This window comes from Sander lucioperca, chromosome 10, assembly GCF_008315115.2.
Source record: "Sander lucioperca isolate FBNREF2018 chromosome 10, SLUC_FBN_1.2, whole genome shotgun sequence".
NCBI lineage: Eukaryota > Metazoa > Chordata > Actinopteri > Perciformes > Percidae > Sander > Sander lucioperca.
The window spans coordinates 5,093,211-5,117,385 of record NC_050182.1 but is presented as its reverse complement, the minus strand read 5'-3'; the positions used below and the strand labels follow the sequence as shown (position 1 = coordinate 5,117,385).

General features: G+C 42.4%; 1 protein-coding gene across 10 annotated transcripts in view; it reads right to left on the bottom strand.

Annotated features, from left to right (window-relative positions):
• Positions 1-24,175, bottom strand: part of mef2d (myocyte enhancer factor 2d) — a 135,160-nt gene that overhangs the window by 94,120 nt on the left and 16,865 nt on the right. The window contains exon 1 of one of the 10 annotated variants that reach the window (XM_031319183.2): positions 7,608-8,163. The exons of 8 other annotated variants lie outside the window; for them this stretch is intronic. The gene's annotated coding sequence lies outside the window, so the exon portion shown is untranslated. Of the gene's footprint in view, positions 1-6,150; positions 6,385-7,607; positions 8,164-24,175 lie in introns of those variants that run through there. One more of the 10 variants, XM_031319177.2, reaches the window with a different exon arrangement.

The window sequence follows — 24,175 nt, the reverse complement described above, 5'->3', positions numbered from 1 at the left end:
TCATCATGAAGGCATTAATGCAAAGGATCACACGCAGCACGCCAGCATTAAGGTACACTGTAAACATGCATCAGGTTTTACAGGGGAGTGGGGGAGAGGGGTAGTCCAAGGGATTGGTTTCTCATTGGGGCGCAGACAGAGCTGCCGATGGGGTCGAGGTTGGAGGGAGTTGGCTTCTAACTGGGCTGCTGAATTCCCTCATCTGACCCAGCGAGGCTCGGTTTGCGGCCCAACCTTGAGGGTGTTCTGCCAGCACCAGCTGTGGGATATTTACAGCCTGTTTGCGGCAGGTTTCCGGGCAACCATTGGACACGGCTCCCGCCAACACTCAGGCTTCAGTCACCCAGCATGCATCTTCACTGTATCAACAAAACTTTACGGCTGATTTCTGTGGTAAAAGCATCAGCAGGTGGAGCGGGCAAATCGACAAATAGGGGGTTCGAATCGATTTTCATTTGAACGATCCTATATCGATTCATTAAATACAGAATCGATTTGGGGGATATAAAGTCTATCTTATCTTTGTCTGCATCATATGAAACTAGAAGCCATAAGGAATCCATAGCAACTATGTCATGCTAGCTTGTCGTAAAGGGGGTTAAATAATGCTCCAAAGTTATGCTACATTTTAGTGAGGGATACACTGGCATGGCCATTTCAAAAGGGGACCCCTTAAATGGCCATGCCAGTTTTTCCCTTGGCCTCTCACCTCAAGACTGTAGAGCTGCACTTTATTGGTGTGTTCATGTTTAATAAAAAAAAAAGTGCATTAATGTAACTGATCGTGCAATTGTAGAATTCCTTTCACATCCAAGCTAGATTGGTTGTGCAACTGAAATATCCCAAATGGACATTGAATCGGAAATCGAATTGGGAAAAATCAGTGGCGATACTGAGCCATAATGACAAATCGTGGAGGAGGGGAAGGAGCTGCTGGCCGAGTATCTGAAGCTTGGCTTGTGACTGTGATTGTGCCTGTGCGTCTACGCTGCCAACCCTGGCAGTGGAATATGATCCCCCCCCCCCCTTAACCAATCATGGGTGAGTCTTTGGAGAGGTATGGGGGAGAGAGAGAGAGAGAGAGAGAGAGAGAGAGAGAGAGAGAGAGAGAGAAAGGGGAGGGCTGATGCAGTGCTAGGGCAGCACTTCTGAGGTGGTGTTGGTGTTGCTTTGGGGGGGATGGGATGGGAGCGGTGAGGAGATCTGTGCCTCTCGGCTCGTGAATCACACCCACGCTGCCGGGCCGCTGTCAATACGGCAGTCTATCTAAGCACACACACACACACACACACACACACACGTACACAAAAACAAACACACATAATGAGAAAAGCACACGCCCACGCATTTAACACGGGGCGCCCTAACTGTCACTGATCCACTGTTTGTGATCAGAGCCTCTGGCATGAATACAGCAATAACAAGAAAAGAAACTGATAATACCCGTTATACACCCATGTGGTTGCGCACACAGACGCACACAGATGCCTTTTGTCCAGCAGCCCCGAAGGGATGTGGAGCAGAGAGGTTGTTGGCAGGTCGCACAATACTTTTGGTGTGGTTTGTTGTTGACTCTGAGACTTGCCCCAATGTCGCTGACTGCATCACCGGCGCGGACTATGCGGTTTGACCAGTCGGGTTACATCACCGCCAGAGGTAAACACACTCTGACGCCGTCCCTGAAAGGCGATGTGATTGGCTGACCCAGTGGAACAATGAGAGGGAGAGCTCTCGCAGTTAGGAGAGGGTTTTTCTGTGTACTAGCTGCTGTCGGCAGCCAAGCAGTTCACCTGGCCAAGGTTCAGGAACTGATTCAAACCCGTGCTAAAGAATTAAAAACTAAAAAATGTTTTAAAAAAAAAAGGTACTGTAATGAAACAAGTTTCAGAGGAGCTCACTAGGGCTGCAACTAACGATTACTTTCATTGTTGATTAATCTGTTTTCTATTTTCTGGATTAATGGGCGAGTTGTTTGGTTTATAAAATGTCAGAAAATGGTGAAAAAATGTGGATCAGTGTTTCCCAAAAAGCCCAAGATGACGTCCTCAAATGTCTTGTTTTTTCCACAACTAGGCCTGCACGATAAACCGTTATAAAATCGCGATCTCGATTCACCCCTGTTCACGATTTAATTTTTAAAAGACTTTTTTTCTCCTTCAATTAATTTACTGAAAGCATTTGACATTGACATTAACATGTTTTAATTATGTACAGACATGTTCGAGGAGTTCAGATAGAGCCTGTATCAGGGCCATGTTTAGTTCAATGTGTTATATGTCACTATTTTTGGTAGCCTACTGTACTTAAATGGCCAGTATGTACTTTATTGTCTTTATTCATTGACGCCTTGTGGGGATGCTTAATGTGCTATCTCGGTTTGGTACTGCCAGTTTGTTTAGTTTTGTCATGGTTCATCATGTGTGCAATAAACATCACACAAAAATCGTGGCAGAGAATCATGATATCAATTCTAAGCTAAAAAAAATCGTGATTCATATTTTTCCCTGTATTGTGCCTACCCACAACTCAAAGATATTCAGTTCACTGTCACAGAGGAGAGAAGAAACATGAGAAATGAATCAAATCGATTACTGAAATAGTTGGCGATTAATTTAAGAGTTCACAACTGTTTAATCAGTGAGTCTTTGCAGCTGGAGCTGTATGCACTATTCATTAGTTTTTGATTAAGAATTTACATATTGAAATTGTTTTGTCCCTTTCAAGCAGCCATGGGTTCCCATTTAATTCAACAAAGTATCAATAGAATTCATCAGTGCACTTAAAACGTGCTCCAGTTGTGTTACCCACCCACTGTAGGGCTGCTACTACACGTCATTAGTGTTGCCATTACAGCTGAAGCTGTCGCTAACTGTTTCGATCCGTCGTTTTGTTTCATGAACAATAAAATGACATTTTCAAACTTTAAAATGTCTTGTTTTGTCCGACCAATAGTCTAAGACTCAAAATAATATATACAATTAACAATGATATATTAAAAAAAAAAGGGAGACGCAGCAAAATCCTCACATTAAAGAAGCTAAAATGTTTTCGGCACTAGAGCTCAGAGCAGAAGAGGGAATCAGAAAAGCAGAAGACCGAGTATCTCCTTTTGGATTGCCACTTACTTCCATTCCATTCCATTAAACCCAAGCGCTCAATCCAAGAACCTTTTCCGAATGTACATGTACAGCTCTTGGTACTTGAGGGTGGCCTCGTGTTTTGACAGACTGTCCTGTAAAAGGCCACAGGTTCAATGCCAGCAACAGCTGCACGTCCTGCCTCGGTGTAGAGCAGCAACACGTGGCTGTTCCCGATAACACTTAAGCTATTGATTATTTTAGCCTAATGAGTGCTTTTCATAAGTTCCCAGAGCCCAAAGAGATGTCTTCAAACTGCTTATTCGCCAAAACAAATCTAGTGCTGAACATGTTTTTTTTTTTTTTTTTTTTTTTTTTAAGTATTTAGGATGCCCATTAGTTGTTACCGCAGTAACAACTATTCTTCCTGGGGTCTACATGAAAGATAAAACAAAACTAGACAATCAATGTTACATTAATACATTTTTGACTACATTATTATTTTTAAACAATTAATCAATTAGGCTCATAGACAAAAATGTACATTTTAACAACTGTTAATAATTGTTTCAGCCACTTATACAACAAACATACCGGCATATCAGCCTCTGGTTGTACCTTCCCATATATGGAGATTTGGTGCTTTTCTATGTTATATATTATATTATATTGTATGTAAATTGAATATCTTTGGATTTGAGGACAAAACTTGATATATAAAGATGCTCCCTCTGGCTCTGGGAGCTTGTGGTGAGCTTCTTACACTATTTTCTAACATTTTATAGGCTAATTAGAATTAGATGACAAATCAAAACATATAATCTACCAATAAATTAATAATGAAAATGATCCTTAGCTGCAGTCCTAAACTCATCAATTAACTGACTTATAGTGTCAGCTCTACAGTATTATACATATAATTAAAAATTATGTTACCACAATTTTATAAAAAGTTACATTCACTGTAGTAAATGAAGTTATTATTCATGAAGAACTACTGCGTACATAGTTTGTTTTACAGATCACCTATAATATCTTTTTAGGACAAACCCGTATCGTGTTTTGGAATCTTCTAAAACAGTTTAAAAGGTGTCCTCCCTCGCAGCTTTCCCCATCGCCTTAAATCTTCTGCGACAACAAAAGGTCTGTGACAGAGAAAAAAAAAAAAATGCCCTCTAGAAAAAAAACACTGATGGCATCAATGTGACACTTGAGGACAGAGGGCGTGCACGCCGGACTCGGCATGGGCAGGAACGTTTGCCGTCACCAGTCGAACGCGTTCTCGTCAATGAGGCCTCACGGGAGAGGCAGTCGGGCGAGATCAAGGCAGCCGCCTGTCACTTAAATATAGCCGCTTATCACAAGTACAATCAGGTTTATGAATGCAGGTGAGTGGGAGGAGGAATGCTGTTGTTTGAGGCACAGTAAAACCTGCCTATTTAAAGCCTTCGCCACTAACTGTTTCGTGAAATGTCTCCATTATTACCTACGGAATTTGGCCGGCAACAAGGCAAAGCCATGAACTTGTAGGAACAGGCGCGTGTAACAATATTATAAACTTGTAGAGTGGTCGACTCCCCTCAAGAAAATTCATTTTCTGTCATCATGTCAAAATTAAACGCTGGCGTCTAGTGTGCAGACTAGGGCTGAGACTAACGATTATTTTTCATTGTTGATTAATCTGTTTATCATTTTCTTGATTAAATCGATCAGTTGTTTGGTCTATAAAAATGTCCGAAAATGGTGGGAAATGTTGAGAGAAGAAACTAGAAAATATTAACATTCAAGAAGCTGTACCCTGAGAGAAGTTTTCATCTTTTCGTGAAAAATGAATCAAATCGATGACTGAAATAGTTGGCGATTAATTTAAGAGTTCGCAACTAATCGATTAATCAATAAATCTTTCAAAAACGAATCAAACTGATTAATCAATTAACAAAATAGCTGGCGATTTTAGTTGCTGACCGATTCATCTTTGCAGCTCTCGAAGGTAAGATCAGATCAAAAGACAAAATAAACTTAAGCCTTCGAGGGTTTAAATGATTAATCAAATGTAATAACCGACACGTAAATCGATTAATCGATTAATGTCTTCCACTCAAAGGATTCATCTAACCATTTCTCCCATATCTATCTGAGATTTGTTACAGAGGATATAGAGGCAGACAGACTATTTCATCTAAAGGAAAAAGTAGATAAGGCCGCTATCTCCTGAGCTCTAAAGGAATACCTCGAGGCTACCGAGCGTGGAAAAACAACTTCCTGCTATTTACTTTCTGTTTGACTGACTTGACTTGGGAAAAACCCCAGATACAAGCAGACCGAACAACACGGTTATCGGAAAAACCATCGGGATATCTTCAAAGCTTTATATCCGCGTGTACTTTTGAAGTACACAGGGTGGTTTTGAACAGGTGTCGGAGGCCTGCGAGGATCGTGACACTCCCTCGACACAGTAACGGCCCGTGTAAGACCTTCAATTCCAGAAAGAAAAAGAACAGGTGTGACGTTACGAGCTGCACGACAACACAAGCTATCAACCGTAAATCTTCCCAACAGGACCCCCTCCCCCCCTCTCCCCCTCTCCCCCTCCTCTCTCGAGCGCCTCTCAGCAGATTTCGGGGGCTGGGGAAGGTGTCAGCTCGGCAGCTGATGATGGACAACAGTCCACACGGCAAGTCACCTCGCACTCCTCCCTATCTACCTCGTAAAGCCCTCGGAGGCGCCAGCAGTGCACCCCACCGACCGATGGCTTCCCGGGCTGATTAGAGAGCTCGGAAAGCTCCGAACATTTCAGAGACACTTTGGCTTAAATCAAGCATGTGAAAGCTAAAAAAAAAATGTTAGTTTTAGCCAGAGGAGAAGTAATGTCAACACTTAAATAAAAAAAAAATAAATAAATAACAGCCATCGAGAATGACATTTTCTCTTGAAGTAATTATGGTTTTTAAGTGAAGCGGCGTCCATGTCAATTCAAACCAATTACATCAGAGGGAACACACACACACACACACACACACACACACACACACACACGCTTAAGAGCTGAAATGTCTCGATGGGTCGCTCTTACCGTCAAAGATTAAAGATGCCAAAAGGCGGTTTGGAAGTGTTCTGACACAAACGTCACACACCGAAAGTCTAGTTTCGGATTGAGGCCAGTTAATTTGAAAAAGAGCGAGATAGTCCAAGTGAAAGATCACAGAGGGATACAGTCCTGAAGAGAACGAGGGTCCAACTCAGAGCAGCACATGTGCCATCGACTGCTGCAAAAGTGACAACTGCTGGTGGAACGCCTTGGGCTGAACGCCCCAAATTACCCTTCTCACTGGACACCCCCAGCCCCCCCCCCCCCACCTCCTCTGCTGTTGCTGCTTCTTGTCACCACACTCAGAGTACACTCATCTCCCCCCCCCCACCCAGCCACCCACCCACCCACAAACCCCTCCCAGGTCACCCTTTGCCCTAATATGCCTTCAGCAACTGCCACCAATTCATCAGTGTCTTGTGTTGGCAAATGAGGTGCTTGTTGTTGGGCTCTTTAAAAAGGGAACGTTTACTACAAATCGTATCTGTTGGAGCTGCAACTAACAAATATCTTCATCATTGACTGATCTGTCAATATTCTTTTCAAATACTCAATCACGCAGTCTATAAAATGTCACAAAGTGGTCAAAAACATCCATGAAATGGTCCCGGAGCCCGAGAGGACATCTTTAAATTGCTAGTCTTGTCTGAGTAAAATAATGAGAAATCATTTCAAGCTAACAGCACAGCCAGCTGCCAATGATTTCTATTCGTTTCCATACAGTCGAAGTGAAATTGTTATGGGACAACTAAATACAGCCTTTCCTCATCAATCTGAATGTAAGCTGCATTGCTATGAAACAATGACGCAACATCGACAAAAATGAATACTAACTTGATGTTTACCCCCGCGTAGCACTTAATGATCGGTTGATTAATCAATGGGCAAATTCCTTTTTGATGACAGATTACTCGTTTACTCGCGTGTCCTTGGGTTTTTTTAAAACGAGACATTTTAAAAGATGTCATCATGGACTTGGAGAACTTGTGACGGGTATTTTTCATAATGTTTTTACATTTTGTAAACAAAATGGCATTATTAATGGACCGAGTAATCTATAATGACTATAATCATCAAGACATTACACAACTTAAGCACGTTTACTACCATGTTTTTTGTGTGTGTGTGAAGAGAGTAAGTGAGTCACTAGCTGCCTAGCTAAGTGTGTCAGATCCTCGTGGCGCACCAATCTGTCCTTTGTGCACGTGTGTGTGTGTGTGTGTGTGTGTGTGTGTGTGTGTGTGTGTGTGTGTGTGTGTGTACATCCTCCATTTGGATCATGAGCTGCCGGCAGTGGGACGGCAGCTGCCTACATACCTTTTGGTCAACTGGACCCTTCAAGGCCCCCCCCACCGCCAGAATCTATACACACACACACACACACACACAACAGCAACACAGATATACACTTGCATGCTCAGCTGTCGGAGAGTTCAACAAACCGGTAATGTCTCGTGCCCCTCAGCCCAAACTCTCTACACTCGATTCCAAAATGACTCCTCTGCTGTCAAACGCCGCCGACTGCACGCCACATCTTCCCTCCCTGTCAGCTCCGATGAAGGCCTCCGATGAAGGCCGCCGGTGACGACCGTGATCCGACGCTAAGTCCAAAGCTGTGGAAATCAAATCCTCACAGATCCGAACTTGGCGAGCTGCAGTCAGATGACCGAAGAGAGGACTGTAAAAGGAGAGAACCGCCGCCTGTGACCGTTTGCGACAGTGGCTCCGCTTCCCAAGGAATGAATCTCAGCCCGTGCCCTTTCCTGACCTGGAAATCTCCGAGGGGGCCTGGAGGGTGTGGGAAATGGGAGGCCAGGAGTCTGCTAAACAGTTGTGTCATTGAGTTTCCACACAACACAGCGTATGAATGTATGCTTGCAGGCACGTCTGTGCCCAGAGCCCAACGGGTTAAACAAGGGGCAAAAATTCCAAGGGGGCCATTTGGTCTTGAGGCAATAACTTATGGAAAAATGGGAGATGGGAGGGCAGAAAAAAATGAACTCCCTTCGTCTATCAGGAGCAGGAAATCTGCCCATGGATGGGAAAAAAATATACACCATCACTTAACACAACAATCCCCATGTCAGGACACAATTACTTCCAAACAAACACAAATGCTCAGTAAATGCCTTATCTGGCAGCCCCTTTTACAGGTTTTTCCATACCATCCATATTTGTCGTCCATGTGCACGGCTGCCTGGGGGCCCTCCATGTTGAACACAGGGTGTTGGCCCGGAGCCTAAATTGGGGATCTATGAGCCTACCTCCGCTCTCCCTGAGACAAACGCGAGCGTTGGCCAAGACTGTGCGATGCTGGCTACATGTGGCGGGGATCCGGCACTGAGGAGAGGTGGGGGAGGCACAAACACACAAAACACCAAGAGAGAAAAGATATCTATTCTCTCTCCTTTAACAGAGCGGTGAGAAGAAGCTCATCTTTTGCCCTGAGGCAAGTCTATTTATGTTGAAAGGGAACACAGAAGCGTATAAGCTACCGCTCTGGAAACGATAAACATACATCCTGTACTGTAGCTGTACATACTTGGGCACAGTCGTAGAAAAGGCCCAAAGATTTGGTTTTGTTCCATGTGATAGGTGCGCCACCTCAGTGATGTGCCATCACAAAGACAAACTCGAGAGGTTTTGTTGAAGACAAGCTTATTTGGGACTTTGTCTTTGTGCGAAATGAATGAACGTTAGGTTTGTGAATAAACATGATGTGCTTTCAAGGGTTTGACAGTGAATACCCTGATTATGCAAATCTGCCTTCCTCCCGAGGATGAGGCAAATTAAAAAAAAAAAAAAAAAATGACAAAGCTTTTCTCTGGTGTGGCTCTGCTTGTGAGCTCTTCTCTTGTGTGCGACCTACATTGTTGAGGAATTCTCCACATTTTTGTCACACTCTTGACAAAGACCGTAATACAGCTCACAAGATGCACGCACAGAGAAAATGCACTTAAACGCATTCTCCATCTACACGCCGCATTATGTGTGCCGGCATCCAACTAGGTGCTGTTTAAACCTGACCCGGCTTCTCGTTGATCAACACTTTCACGCCATTAAATTTGACACCACGCGGCCGGAACGCTGATACAATGAATGTTATACTTCATGTCAGACGTCTAGTTCATTCAGTTCTAGTGGGCCATAAGTGATGAATGAGAGGGAATACGTTTGTATGAGTCTATACATTGGTTTTCTTTAAGGAAAGCATTGCATATTGTACCTTTAAAAACATCCTCGCTGCGTCATTGGAAAAGCTTATATGATGCAAGTATGGTTTTCCATTTGTTAAATAAGCTTATAGCTTTTGTTTATTATTATGTTGTATACTACAGTACTGGCTAGGGCTGCACAATCAATCGCAATTTTATCGAAATCGCAATATGGTGGGGGGGGGGGGGGGGCAATATTTGTTAAAGGCAAAATATGTGTCAAACCAATTAAATATTGAAGTATTGTGCTGCTGCAGAGACGTCCCAGCCTACAAATCCTATCCTACAGTTTGGTACAGATACACACTATAATCACTTTAATTTTGAATATTTTTTCAATGAAAATGATCATTCCCTCCAATATCGTAAATCAGATCGCAATCGCAATATCAGTCAAAAATAATCGCAATTAGATTTTTTTTTTTTTTTCCCTCATATCGTGCGGCCCTAGTAGGGCTGGGCAATATATAGATATTATATCGATATCGTGATATGAGACTAGATATCGTCTTAGATTTTTGATATCGTAATATAGTGATATGACATAAGTGTTGTCTTCTCCTGGTTTTAAAGGCTGCATTACAGTAAAGTGATGTACTTTTCTGAACTTACCAGACTGTTGTAACTGTTCTATTATTTCCCTTTTCCCCCCACTTAGACATTATGTCCACATTACTGGTGATTATTTATCTAAAATCTAAATGTGAAGATATTTTGTTAAAGCGGCAATTGTCAACCCTAGAATATCGCCGCAATATCGATATCGAGGTATTTGGCCAAGAATATCGTGATATCTGATTTCCTCCCTATCGCCAAGCCCTAGGCCCTAGGACCCGGCCGGGCTCCCCCAATCCGCGGAGCTTTGGTATCTCCCAGCCCCAGGAGCTGTCACAGCTAAAAGGTCAAAGGTCAAGAGCAGCAAGACGAGCCCTAACAGACGCAGCAACCTGTTCCCTTCAACTGTCTGCCTCGCTCAGCTGCCACCACAAAGGCCCCCCCCCCCGAAAGCCTGTCGCTGCAGCCCCAAGCCTTCTGCTTTCACCAGGCCGACACGTTCGCTCCGACACAGGGACCAATTATTACTGTTGAGGTGCACTTTTACAGCCGTTTGTGGCTGAATCCTTGTATCACATGCCTCGGGATTTTCATTTAAGCAGTTCCTATTACTCCCCTACTTTAAAATGAAAAGGTTTTTTTAAGGTGAAATCAATAAATACTCCATTCCTCAACAGATCTCTTTAATGTACACGCGTCTCCCTGAGTTCAGTGCGTGTGTAGTGTTTTTACTGTCTCCCTGCCAAAGCACTAAAGGGAGACAGACCCTCGCTGCGTCGTCCTAATTAATTCTCTATGCTTGTTGCTATATTATATTTGAATCTATCAAGTGAAATTAAAGCCATAAATCACTCAACACCTGTGACTCCCACGCCAGCATGACCGCCTGGAGAGCGGAGAGACGGCAGACGTTTAGCTTACGCCCAGAAAAATAAGAGCAGACGTCTGGAATTAAAGAACCATCGATGTTGATTTCTAAGACTTGCTTTTGCATGACTCTCTGTAGAGAAACTCAGTTTGTTTTGGGGTTTTTTCGGGGGGGAATTTAAGATTATTTTGGCCGTTTTATTGCCTTTACTGGATAAGACAGATAAAAGCTATAGTGCGTAGTTTCGCCTCCCCCATGAGGAATTCTAAGTAATGACAGTAAAACTGTCGGTGCGTCCACGTGATATGATACAAGCCTTCCGTGACATTTCTATCTATTAAATCAACTCATCTTATAGTTGACATAAATCATCACCGTTAGTCGACTATTCACTCTTTCATTTGAGGACAGCACTACTCAGCAGGCAGGATTAAGAGTGGGGACATCATCGTCCCGCATACCTAGCTACAGTCCTGAAAATTAGTGACAGAAAAATGATGACGAGCGTGGATGACATTAACGCAGCTGTACCGGTTGTTGTATAAGTCCACTTACAGATTGATATATTTCTCCAGAGTTAATTGCTCCTAACGCAGCAAACATTACCACAGTTTGATTCTCAGTATGTCTATGTTCAGAAGATTGTGGCGTCCGGCGACTTTCGCGTGCAGAAACTCGAGTGAAGATAATGACCTCTTCTGAAGAGTCCATCATGTTTTTTTTAATCCTCCGTGTCCTCCTTGGCTACTAGCAACTGTGTGGAGGGTGGGGGGGGGTGATCACCAAAGGCTTGTATCATGTGGACGCGCCAATACTTTTGTTGTTTTCACTTAAAATTCCTCATGGGGGCGACAGAAACTACGCACTATAGCTTTAAATGAATCGCCAACTATTTTGATTATCGATTAATCGGTTTAAGTAATTATTAAAGAAAAGAAATAAGACTTCTGTGATTGCAGCTTGTTAAATGTGAAAAGCTTTCTATTTTCTGTACTCCTCTGTGACAGTAAACTAAGTATCTCTGAGTTGTGGACAAAGCAAGACATTTAGGGACGTCATTTTGGGCTTTGGGAAACACTGATCAACATTTTTTCACAATTTTCTGCCTTTTTATAGAACAGACAACTAATCGATTAATCAAAGCAATAATCAACAGACTAATCGTCAATGAGGTAATGATGTAATCGTCTGTTGCAGCCCTAGTTAGGGCAAAAATAAACATTAAGACGTCAGGCTAACGGGATGCTGTGAGCAGTTCAGTCTGATCATCAGGCGAGATTTGAATCACAATTTAAGACTGTATATTTTTTTAGTTCTTGTAAGTCTGCTTGTGAAAAACTTTTTAAATTTGAGAACCTTAGCTTACAAAAAAGCATGCATATGTTTTCAGTTGTGCAGGATAGAACTTTTGGTCAGGGGAATATGAGTTTTGTACAACAAAAGGAAAGTTTGGTCGTCCATTTTTAAAAGTTTCTCTGTCTCCAGTTTAACCCTTTGTTAGGTTCATCTTACAAATGAGTCAACTGACAAAGCAGAAGCTCTGTTGCCATGGTTATCTGCAGTTTTATTATACACTGTGAGCCCTGATTTAAAAAAGGTGCCTCATCTGTTGACTGGAACGTGAGGTGGTACCAGATACATCTGAGGATGATTAGACAGTGATAAGACAGTAAAAAAAAAAATAAATAATAATATATATATATATATATATATATATATATATATATATATATATGTTTCTGTTCTTCTTTTCCTGCATTTTTCTTGTGAAATACAGGACATTTTCACCCCTTCATCGTTCGAAAACATCAGGAGTAAAAATAACTTTTTGACACGAGTAACTTGAGTTGTTAGCAGGCTGTAAACACGAAGGGTCACAAGCGAATATTGCTTCATCTTAAGAGCTCAACGGCCAAAAAGCTTTGGAACTACTATGTTGTTTGGTTTAAAATCACACAGACACCTGACAGCTAGATTTTCCACGACCATGACATCAAATAGAGCTGAAACAATTAAGTCGATTAAGGGGTCAATCGAAAGGAAATTGATCAGCAACTTTCTTTGTAATCCATTAATCATTTCAGTCATCTTTCAAGCAAAAATGATAATAAATTGAATCTTTGGTCAAATAAAACATAAGACATCTGAAGACGCCACTCTCCAGCCTCTGGAGAATTATTAAAGGCATTTCGCACATTTATTTTAAAAAGGCATTATCAGCAATTGTTAGTTGCGGCCGTCGTGTAAAGTGGTTTAAAGGGACTGTCTGGAGGTTCTCGGTCGTCCAGGTCATAGTTATCCACAACCATCGTTGGCATTCTCACAAATGCTTATATTTGGCTTCATGTGAGAATGCCAACAATGGTTGTTCTGACTTGGCCTCCAATGACCACAACAACGGTTGTTAAAACCGCCAGGAGCAGCAACGAATGAAGCGGTATCGATCGTCTTGACCTCACAGAGGTTAAATAGTTGCATTTCCCAACCGTTCAGTCCGAACTGAAAAAGGCTCTCGGGTGAGAGATGAAACGTCTTTGAAGCATCTTTAGTAGGGCTGCATGATATGAGGACAATATGCAACATGAGATACAGTTGTTGAGTATTGTTGAAAATAAACAGATATTGAAATGTACTCAGTTCTGCATTTCTGCTGTGTTCAGTATTCTTCTAAAATATAACAAATTGCTTGTTGAATTTAAAACAGATGAAGGAAAATCATTTCCAACATTCTTTTACTTAAAGGTCCTATGACATGCTGCTTTTTGGATTCTTTTATATAGGCCTTAGTGGTCCCCTAATACTGTATCTGAAGTCTCTTTTATATAGACCTTAGTGGTCCCCTAATACTGTATCTGAAGTCTCTTTTATATAGACCTTAGTGGTCCCCTAATACTGTATCCGAAGTCTCTTTTATATAGACCTTAGTGGTCCCCTAATACTGTATCTGAAGTCTCTTTTATATAGACCTTAGTGGTCCCCTAATACTGTATCCGAAGTCTCTTTTATATAGGCCTTAGTGGTCCCCTAATACTGTATCCAAAGTCTCTTTTATATAGGCCTTAGTGGTCCCCTAATACTGTATCTGAAGTCTCTTTTATACAGGCCTTAGTGGTCCCCTAATACTGTATCTGAAGTCTCTTTTATATAGACCTTAGTGGTCCCCTAATACTGTATCTGAAGTCTCTTTTATATAGACCTTAGTGGTCCCCTAATACTGTATCTGAAGTCTCTTTTATATAGACCTTAGTGGTCCCCTAATACTGTATCTGAAGTCTCTTTCCCTAAATTCAGCCTTGGTCCAGAATTACAGCCACTAGAGCCAGTCCCACAATGAGCTCTCCTTAGGATGTGCCATTTCTGTGTCTGTAGCTTTAAATGCTATTGAGGAGGAGAGGGGGGGGGGGCAAGGTGGAGGGTGTGGCCTTGACCAACTGCCATGCTTCACTCGTTTGCAAGCCATGATCTCTCTCTCTCTCTCTCTCTCTCTCTCTCTCTCTCTCTCTCTCTCTCCTCTCTCTCTCTCTCTCTCTCTCTCCTCTCTCTCTCTCTCTCTCTCTCTCTCTCTCTCTCTCTCTCTCTCTCTCTCTCCTCTCTCTCTCTCTCTCCTCTCTCCTCTCTCTCTCTCTCTCTCTCCTCTCTCTCTCTCTCTCTCTCTCTCTCTCTCTCTCTCTCTCTCTCTCTCTCTCTCTCTCTCTCTCTCTCTCTCTCTCTCTCTCTCTGCAGAGAAAGGGGAGGTAACCTTTTCCCTTATGACGTCATAAAGGGAAGATTCCAGATCGGCCCATCTGAGCTTTCATTTTCTCAAAGGCAGAGCAGGATACGGTTTACACCTATCACCATTTCTAGCCACTGGGGGACCATAGGCAGGCTGGGGGAACTCTCATTTATGTTAAAAAAACCTCATAAAGTGACATTTTCATGCCATGGGACCTTTAACAAAACTGTTAACAAATGCACAACTGAAAAAAGAACAAGTTACATTTTAAAGCGTAGTTTTCTACTGATCCTTTCTTTCAACTAACACAAAGAGTGTCTTTCTCGATATGTTGCAGCCTTTCGCGATGTGTTTATTGCACCAGTTGATATTGCGATAACGATTTTTAAAACAAAACGATGTATTGTGCAGCCCTAATCTTGAACCGAGTCCAGTTGCTCCTGATTTTAACCTTCCTTGGATAATGTGAAGGACTGTAAATTAGCTGAACAGTCTGGCTTATGAGAGCAGAAAACAAAACCGCTAAAAACACAAAGCCGCATCAAAGAGTCCCCCAAGCCTCGACTGATCACAGTCCACTCAACTTGTTAACAAAAGTGATGCCACGGACCAAATGTGGAACTATTTTCCTCACCAAATCTGCAGAAGTGGCTGCCAACAAATCCAGCTGTTTTTTGTTTTTTTTCTTGTTTCCATATCGAGGTTTTTTTGTGTAACCAACCAAAATGTTTCCATAAAAATGTACTGAAAGCTTGCCCTGAATACTTGCTCTTGTTTTCTTACTCTTTGATCAGATATTTCCTGATTTAAAACAGGATTTTTGACTATTTTATTTTGGCCAAATCTCTCGTACAGCTGCTTTGTGTTACAACAACAATAACATACAGATGCATTTGAGAAATTTGGCTTTTTGGTCGAATGAAGCGGGGGGGTTTTCCTGCATAGAGGAATTATTGGCACCCTCCAAAGAGGTTTTTGTTTATCAAATTTTCAGAAATGACTTTCTGCCAAATAAGGTAACACAGACTCATTGCCTTTACTGTACGCGGACCGATCATGCTTTCTGTCGTGCGTAGTCGTTGTCCCCCTCCTTCTGACGAAAGCTAAGATTCAGACATCGTTCTCAAGATCTTTTCGAGCGTCTGTCTGCAGTGGGACACGGGCTACACGTGCAGGGAAAGAGACGAGGCGAGGCCAGACCGCCACGGCGCTCGACGCAGGCACAAGGTGCTGGGTTTTCCACGAACAAATCCCCAAAGGCGACGAGGCGTTTAATGTACAATGGGGGGCGGTGAGGGCCACACAGAGCCAGCCCTCCGCCTCCCTCTCCCCCTAACCTCCACAAGCTCCCTGACATTGACTAACAAACACCCACACACACACACACACACACACTTCTCCTCAGAAACAGCTGACGTTTTAACAGGCTTACAACAGCTGACAGGCTACAGGTGGGGCAGAGGGGACCCTTCATAAGCCCTCCACCCGCCCCTCCCCCTCCCCCTCCTTCTTTTAGTGCCCGGCTCATAATTCGCTTCAGCAGTCCACACACACACACACACCTGTTGTGACTCCAGAGGAATTGTCCTCTGTGAAAAGCCTTCCTTCATACTGTATCACCCAACCACACACACACACACACACACACACACACACACACACACACACGTCAGTGCATTAAAACAGGGCTTTATGACCCTCCAGCGTGTGTTTGAGTGTCTTTGGAGTGTGTACGCCGTGTCCGACTAACAACAGATGCTACCGTATAGACCAGAACTGCGGGCTAAAAGCACTAAGCTCCTTTGCTTTGCTTGGCTGGCATTACGGTGAGGCGGGAAAAAAACCCTCGCAGTCATGTTAATCCATAATCATTTTTTAACCCACAACACCCAGGTTTTCACTTCAGTCACCACTGTGTGCAATCATAACGACAGTTTGGCCACATGACGTGGATCTCATAATCCCGAGGTCACACTCGAGTCGGGAAATAATCCACCTCGACGTCGACTCGTCTTGTTATCGCGAGGTTGTTTAGGTTTCCTCGATATTTTTGCGGGCGAAACTTTGCGGCACAGCGAGAGGCTTCCTTTTTAACTTGGGTATTTTGGAGCTGCAATCAAGAACATTCCCCAAACGCTTCTGTCAGACAAAGTTTCCTGCGCAGTGAATTGTGGCGGGGCACAGGCGGGATATTTAGGACGACGAGTATCGGTTTGTGAAAAGGAGCAAAGCTGGAGAGAACAGAGAGAGAGAGAGAGAGAGAGAGAGAGAGAGAGAGAGAGAGAGAGAGAGAGAGAGAGAGAGAGAGAGAGAGAGAGAGAGAGAGAAGGGATTTGAAAGCACAGCACTTCTTTGGATTGGATGAGAAAACCATGGGGTGAAAGAAAAGAAGAAAACACACACACACAAACATCTTTGGATTATGTATTCTTGCAGGGTGTGCAAAACAGAGCAGAAAAGAAGTTTCCATAACTTCTACCGCAGACTTTTTAAACCACCAAATCTGTTTCTGTTTCTTTCTTCCCTCTTCATTCACAGGGTACCACGAACCTGCTGCATTGTGACAAAGGAAGTGATTTATCAACATTCATTTACATTTTGTAGTGTGACTCAACAGGCAGAGCAAGCAGGGAAAAGCTTTTCTTTTTTATATATATATATATATATATATATATAAATAAAATAGCTAAATGCATAGTGCTCAGGTACAATGCTGCTTGAGTTAGGGGATGTATTCTCTCTGTATGAATAGTGGCATTAGAATGGCCCAGAGGTTAGGGGAGTATCCAACAATGCCATTCACAGTTTCTAAGTTCTGTTTTTTTTAACAGAATGAGCTGCAGACAAGTGAGTAAAAAATTCTCCTTTATTTATATAAACTATGCAAGACAACAGACGTGTCCTGACACTGATCTAAATATCTATTTTATGTATCACAATTTAACAAAAGAAAATGTATGATTCGATTTTTAAAACACATACCACATCCAAATAACTAAATGGAACTAAAATCACTTCAAATAAATAAACAAAGAACACGTAGTGATGTCTATAGTCAAACAGGTGAGATCTAATGTAGATTACGCCCTGGGCCGTTTAAAAATTGCATCGCGACTCATTTTTTATCTCAGCCGGTTGTAATCTTTATACATTTATACCGTTTTTTAACCGATTCCCGATGCCTTGTTATATCCCTAGTTAGAGGCCAAATAATTTGGACTTTTATGACCAAAATCTTTCTCTGGAGGGGGGGGAGGGAATGCCCCAGGACCCCTCAGGCTGTCTATTTTTCCCACTATATCCTCATGTAAAGCCCTGGCATATCAGGCACTAGTAAACAACGCCTGTGTGCCGACAGGAGCGCCAGATGACAAGCAACCTATCTTGTTATTTAGCGTGGAGGATTGGATGTTAATAAATGTAGTTAAATCGGCTGTAAAGAGAGGAGTCTGTGTGGTTTTAGCACAAAATGAGTAAAAGACGCCTGCAAAAACCTTTTTAACGTTTTCTTATCTAGTCATCCGTCTGCTCTCGTTCTCCCCCCTCGCGCGCTTCTCTGTCGTTTTTTTTGAGAGAGCGGGAGACTCTCGGAGCCTGGTGGTGTTCCAGCTGCAATGTGATAACCAGTCCAATAGCATAAACAACTGCCAGAATCCTCAGGTTGTGTCCTAAGGAAGGATGCAGAGGGAGCGTGCGTGTGCGTGTGTGTGTGAGTCAGTGGGTGGATGTCTGTGTGCGTTTGGTATTACACGGGGAGCTTGCGTGGGCTGGAGAGCAGGAGAGGCCTGGGCGAGAGGTGAGGACGAGTCAGCCATTGAAGACCATCAAATAAAGAGTTATCTAATGCCTGCGCTGACACGGCCAGCCAGAAAAACAAGTGCACTCTCTATCGACTGAAAGCACGGCTGTGCTTTGGCCCGCGAAAAAAAAAAAAATAATAATATAATAATAATGACGCCGTGAGCCAGGGGTTTCTACATGAGAGCAGAGGAATGGATTTCAGCGGCGCTTTAAAAGAGCCATCAGGGTATCTGCACACTCCCGGAGCACGCATTTAATGACTTCTGAAAGCTCCGAAAAGGAAGAAAAACACTGTATCGGGAGGCGAAAAAGGGCATGAGCAACTCTTACTCTGTGTCACAGTGCGATTACAGCAACACTACAGCTGCCTCTTGAGCAGAATTTTAACTATTGCACACAGCCGTGTAAAATTGTCCATTTTGATATATAAAATGAAAAAAAAAAAAAAAAAAAAGACATAGCATGTTTAATCCTACCCAGCCTGAATTTCAAAAACAATCAAAGATAGGTTGACAAAGAAAATACTGAAACTAGCTCTTTCTGTAAGATACTCTGGTCAAACTTGTTTCCAATGTCAAAACTAACTAACTTTTTATGCTAAAAAAATGAAGGTGTTTTAAGTGTTTGAGGATCCCTGGGAACCACAGCCACAAAGTATGTATTAATGACGATGGACTTTGGGATTAGGGTATCAAATCTCAAGACTGTTTTTTAGGGGTGTAACGGACCACAAAACTCACGGTTCGGATCAGCACAAAAAAAGGGGGGAATTTAAAGGATTCGTTAAAAATGTAATAACAATATAACTTCTTTCACCAGTAAATTGCTGTTAAACGACAAAAACAGATGACAAAAGGGTATTTTACAATAACTTTGAATGCACCACGAGGTTGACTACAGCAGTGACCATACTGCTAGTTTGCGTCTTTTAGCTCATAGCTTTAGCGGCAGATGGTTGTACGTCCCGCTGTTGGAATCCTCTACAGAAATACAGACACACTTTACACCGTTTAGTAGGGTTGGGTACCGAAACTCGGTTCCAAGCAACCGGTAGGAATCGGACCGGATTAGAACGCAAATTTCGGTTCCTCATTTCGGTTCTGCTTAATGCGTCGACTGAAATATTTTCCCTCTGTCGCTCCGAAACGGACGTAAAAATATCACACGTTAGCTAGCTACTGTAAATGTAGGCTACTTTTAAAATACCATATTTTCTCTCTGGGCTCACCAAAACGTACGTAAAAGCATATTAACCATTCAATGCACGTGATCGCTAGTAGGGCTGCAACTAACGATTATTTTCATAGTCGATTAATCTGTCAATTATTTTCTCGATTGATTGATTAGATGTTTGATCTGTAAAAATGTCAAAACATGGTGAAAAATGTGGATCAGTGTTTCCCAAAGCCTAAGATGACGTCCTCAAATGTCTCGTTTTGTCCAAAACTCAAAGATATTCAGTTTACAGTAACAGAGGAGAGAAGAAACTAGAAGATATTCACATTTAACAAGCTGGAATCAGAAAAATCGTATTTTTTATAATAAAAAAATGACTCAAACGATTAATCGATTATCAAAATAGTTGGCGATTAATTTAATAGTTGACAACTAATCGATTAATCGATTCATCATTGCACCTCTAATCGCTAGTAAACACATTACATCTTTGATGTCATGTTTCAGTTTTTCAAGAAACGGTTTAGGAATCGGAATCATAAAAATCCAAACGATACCCAACCCTAGCGTTTAGCTGTCAGCATTTTAACCGCGTTTAATCAGGCTAGTGGTTAACGGTAGGCTAACGTTACTCAATGCCTAGTGTAACGTTAGTGTTTACTAGCGTGACATGCAGTGATGCTTCTGTTGCCTGTAACGTCGGTTTCGGAGCATCAGAGAGCACGGAAATGAGGCACCGAAATCTGCGTTGCTATTCTGTCCGGTATATAGCGCTCGTTAAGGCGCCGGTGCCATATAGACTAAGCACAGGATTTTAAAATGCGCCGTTCACGTGAAGAGAAAATTGCGTTGCCTGTAAATTTTCACGGCAACCCTCCATAGAGATTTTTCAGCTTACTTTAAGTAACAGCGACAGTAAAAATGTATTTCCCACACACTATTATTATGGTCCGCGGCTCACATGCATTCCGAACCGTGAGTTATCAATCCGTACGGACCAACTTTGGTCCGTTACACCACTACTTTTTTTTATACTTTAGGGCTGCACGATATGAGGAAAATATGCGATGTGCAGTAACGTTGTTGAATATCACGATAACGATATTAGTTGTGATAAATAAACCGATATTAAAGTGGGTACTCGGTTCTGCATTTCTGCTGGTTTCAGTATTCTGCTCAAATACAACAAATTGCTTGTTGAATTTAAAACAAATGAAAGAAAATAATTTCCAATATTGTTTTATCGAACAAATTCAAAATGTAATTGAATATAAAAAGGCACCACTAAATAAACAATGACAGTTACATTTTAGAGTGCAATTTCTGTCTTCCGCAATATGTGGCAGCCTTTCGCGATATGGTTATTGCGCCAGTTGATATCGCGATGACGATAAAAAAAAAAAACGATACATTGTACAGCCCTACTATAGCCTACTTAACGAAATTTGTCTGCAGCAAGAATTGAAAGTTAGTGTCACATTTCAGGACAGATTTTTAGTCATATTAACCTTCATCTGTTATCAGATATTGCTTTATTTAAAGGAGTAGTAGTTATAATAATAAATAATATCTTTGCATTTGCAGAGTAAAACTTTATAAGAAAATCATGCTTTAAATGATGATACAGCACAGTTTAACCACAAATACATATGTTTACAACAATAATACTCTCACACAAAAAAGATACAGTGCATGTGTTCAAGCACGAACACACATACACACGCGTCATAGCAACGTCACATGCACATACATAAACATAAGGAAGTGTGCGACGACTCTGGCAGGGGGGGGGAAGGGTCTTGTTCAAACCATTGCTAGTCTACAACCGGGGAAGAATGAATGAGAATAAGGTGCTTCCCTCCTCTACACACCTCCCTCCCTCCGCACACTCTTTCGTTAGCTCGTGGCTAACTGAACGAGGCCTGCGCAGATGGTCCCATAACACCGCCGCAGCTGTGCGACCGTAAAACGACGCCACGCCCCAGCGAGGAGGAGGTTGATATACATTCCGATATTTAAATGAGGCCGTAACCTCTCCGCCGCGCTCTGCTGCGAGTGGAAGAGGACGCGTGGGAGGAATCTGATGGGGAGGCGGGACCGGAGAGAGATGGAGGCTGCATGATGATGATGAAGAGCAAGAAAATGCCTGGACCTCAGATGAAAGAGAGGCAGGGAGAGAGAGAGAGAGAGAGAGAGAGAGAGAGAGAGAGGCCTGGGTGTAATGTTTCAGCTTCTGGCTCTGCAGCTTGCTATTTCAGCTGTGCCGAAGCACTGGCCAGCAGCCCCTGCTCTCACGCCATCGTAACCCCGTCAGTATGGTAGCACGGCAACTTAGGCTGTGTTCACACTGTAGCTAAAAAGTCTTCCCCCCCCACATCTCACACAGAACACAGTTTCCCTCCACAGTGTGACTGGCAAAAGACAAAGCTGACTGAAGTCGCAGCTTTTTTTTTCCCCCTCCAGTTCCAGTCTGGGCTACGTGGATCCGTGGCACCGAATCAGATCCTAATGTTTTTGTGGCCTGCATGAGGTGACTAAATTAATCCCACGTCATTTATCTGAGATGATCGTCATAAGTTTGGCCCCGAGGCAGCTTGTCTGAGCCAACGCTAGCAAAGAGGAAACAAGTCAGGAAAGAAAGCCTAAAAAAAAACAAAAAAAAAACGAGTTGGTTTGGTATTTAGGGAGACGCCTCGATTCAGACAATACCTGAAGGAATGTGTCGCAAACAAAATTAAAAGTCTGTTGGAATTTGGGCAGATGAATATGTATAAACAGTGAAGTGCCATTTTTGATTACTCACGCATGTCTTTTTCAACAGTACTGCCAGTATGATGGAGTTACAACCAGGGCTTTCCCGACAATTATTAGGCTGAGGCGCAGCACCCCGAGCCGTTTACTTGGAACCACCTAAGCTGAATGAATGTAAAAATCAATGTGAGCATCAAAACTAACTAAAAGCCGTTTCTCAGATCTAATGATTGTAGTTTGTCCCCAGTGGACTTCTTTAGCAAGTTCTCTCTATAAGCTTTCTGAGTGTTATTTATTTTCTATCTGGCCTAGCTTTTCCAATGTTTTAGACACAGATATGGTTATAATAATCGTTCAAAATGATGTCAAATTGCATATTTTGTCATTGAGGGAGGACTCCTAAATCCCCACCTAAGTGCACCTACAGTGCTCAGCATAAATGAGTACACGCATGGGCCAGTTATTTCATGGATCCAGGATACTATGCATCCTGATAAAGTTCCCTTGGCCTTTGGAATTAAAATAGCCCCACATCATCACATACCCTTCACCATACCTAGAGATTGGCATGGGGTACTTTCCATAAAATCATCTCTCAATGTAAATCAAACCAGCTATCAGGCTAACTGAAATAAAACCATGCCAATCTCTAGGTATGGTGAAGGGGATGTGATGATGTGGGGCTACTTTAATTCCAAAGACCAAGGGAACTTTATCAGGATGCATAGTATCCTGGATCCATGAAATAACTGGCCTTTAAAAACAAAAATCTGCCTGCCTCTATGGGAATTTAACATAGAGGTGTACTGACTTATGTCACATTTATTATACATTTGTCACATTTATTATACATTTATTTATGTATGATACATTATTCATTCACAAAGAAAATTGGTGTCCTTAAAAGGTTGGATTTTTTTTAATTAAGGCATTAAGTTCAATTTCCAAAAGATGATTTTTTTTATTCCTCTTTTTAGTCAACTTTAGCATGGGCGTACTCATTTATGCTGAGCACTGTACGTCTTCCACAAACCTTGGGAAAACACTGACAACCTATAATAAATAATCTGCGATTCCAATAGAAGTCCAATTTTAGCAGCAATTTAGAACACAACATGAAGGCCAGCCGTGTGCGCATCCCTCACTTTGTGCATTTGTTCTGCCTCTTTCTGTACAGAAGAAAGGTTGAACATGTTGGCATCCACTGGAACAAAACGATATCTGGCAAATGCAAACGTACAGTGCGAGATACTATTGAGGTTTTGAGTCAGCAGAAGACCTTTGATTATGAAACATTTCTGCTTCCGGAGGCAGAATGAGCCGTGTTTTCTGAATACTGAACAATGCATCGGAGGCAGAAACGCTTTCCTAAAACAGATGTATGGCATTTCAAATCTCTCTTCTCCTGCAGCTTCCTCCGGTCCTGTAGGTGTGCAGCGCTCCTTGATCCTCGTCCCAACTCCTTCTGTTTGTTTGGTTTTTTTCGCTCACGTCTTCCTTTGTCAGCTTTTGCGATGCATTGTTCTCTGAGCCTCCAGGCAACAATACCAGATAGATCTCCAGTGAGTGACATAATGGAAAGGATCCCTACAGATGTAGACCTTCTTGTCAAAGAGTAAGATCCTTTTTGTTTAACCAGAAATCGCCATCACTAAACCCACCAGACCCCATTTACATAACCATACTTTTTTGTGGCATTTTAGGCCTTTATTTGACAGGACAGCATAGACGATGAAAGGGGAGAGAGAGAGGGGAAATGACATGCAGCAAAGGGCCGCAGTTCAGAATTGAACCCACGGCCGCTGCGGCGAGGACTGAGCCTCTGTACATGGGGCGCACGCTCTACCAGTTGAGCTACCCAGGCGCCCCAATAAACAAATACTTTTAGCGTGTAAAGAGCCAGCATATTATTAAATGTAAATGGGTGAA